The following is a 1,254-nucleotide window of genomic DNA, read 5'->3' as shown; positions in this document are numbered from 1 at the left end:
CTCCGGCACTACTTAGCCAGAGGAGCTGTCTGCAGCTTGAATAAGGGCAGTCAGTCAGCGGCACTAAATAGAACATTCATCAAGCACTTTCACAGCTTACACCTGCCACCGCTGGCTAAGACAGACAAGGCAGGATGGCTGTGGAGCGACATCACAATCACAGCTCTCTTTCAAGTGTTCCTGAGAGGCTCGCATGCATTTATTCGTATTATCCTCCTGCGATGACCATCACCATTTCTGGGTATAAAAAAAGAAAAAAAATTGATGCACAAATGAAGACAGCATTGGTGGTATAGTGGCTAGCATAGCTGCCTTCCAAGCAGTTGACCTGGGTTCGATTCCCAGCCAATGCAGTGGTTAGATAGCCTCTGTTTTGGACTCTTAGGAAAACAATCAGACTGCACTTCCGGAATAACAAACAAAAACAGACTGTGTACATATATTTATACTGTTATTCTGTATATTTTGTATTTTCATTTTTGTATTTCATATTTTGTATTCTCATTCTTTTTTAATAGATGTGTATGCACCTACTACACCAAAACAAATTCCTAGTATGTGTTTGATCATACATGGCAATAAACCTTTTCTGATTCTGATTCTGAGGACAGTATTGTAAAATTATAATCTTATATGACAAATTCACCTGCATAAGGGAGGCAGCGGTGCACATCAAATATAATTACAGCATTTTAGCCCCTTGTGGTGAACGTATGCTCCACTTCATGGGTGGAGGAGGCGGGGTTGCTGACCTCGCCAGTGGTTTGATGTAGTTGTTTTAGCCTGCTGCTCAGCCTTGTTAAAGCGAAGGATGGCACTGCTTAATTTCCCACTAAGATGACAGCTGTGTTGTTATCATGATAAAGACCCGCCTGAAGCTTCACCTTGGTACTCAAAGCCGTACTGCGTGTCTCTGCTCCACGGCGCCTTTTATTGCCAAGCTCCACTGTGCCATGGCCACTCATGGTCATTTTTGAAAAGGACTTTATGTGTGCCATTATTAGAACTGTATGATCAGGGCATGTGGGTCAATCCACTACAATATGTTTCTTCTTGTGTTCTGGTGTAGCAAAGGACCCCAAATAAAAAACGCATTTACGCTCTTTTTACATGCAGGTCACATTCAACAACGTTATCGATTTCCTTTAAAATTGTATTTGCACCAAACTGGAAGGAAGAATGTGGGCCTTCATATTTCCTACTGCCAATAACACCTGGTCTGGAGTTGCTAGGTAACACGCGGTGCAGCGGCGT

General features: G+C 42.7%; 1 non-coding gene across 1 annotated transcript; it reads left to right on the top strand.

Moving 5' to 3' along the window:
- Window positions 1-281: 281 nt before the first annotated feature.
- trnag-ucc (transfer RNA glycine (anticodon UCC)) lies at window positions 282-353 on the top strand. The gene has a single exon. It is a non-coding gene; the product is annotated as a tRNA-Gly (tRNA).
- Window positions 354-1,254: the final 901 nt, after the last annotated feature.

The sequence above is a fragment of the Doryrhamphus excisus genome, chromosome 23 (genome assembly GCF_030265055.1).
Source record: "Doryrhamphus excisus isolate RoL2022-K1 chromosome 23, RoL_Dexc_1.0, whole genome shotgun sequence".
Taxonomy (NCBI): Eukaryota; Metazoa; Chordata; class Actinopteri; order Syngnathiformes; family Syngnathidae; genus Doryrhamphus; species Doryrhamphus excisus.
The sequence above is the reverse complement of the archived record's forward strand: the minus strand, read 5'-3'. Positions and strand labels throughout refer to the sequence as shown.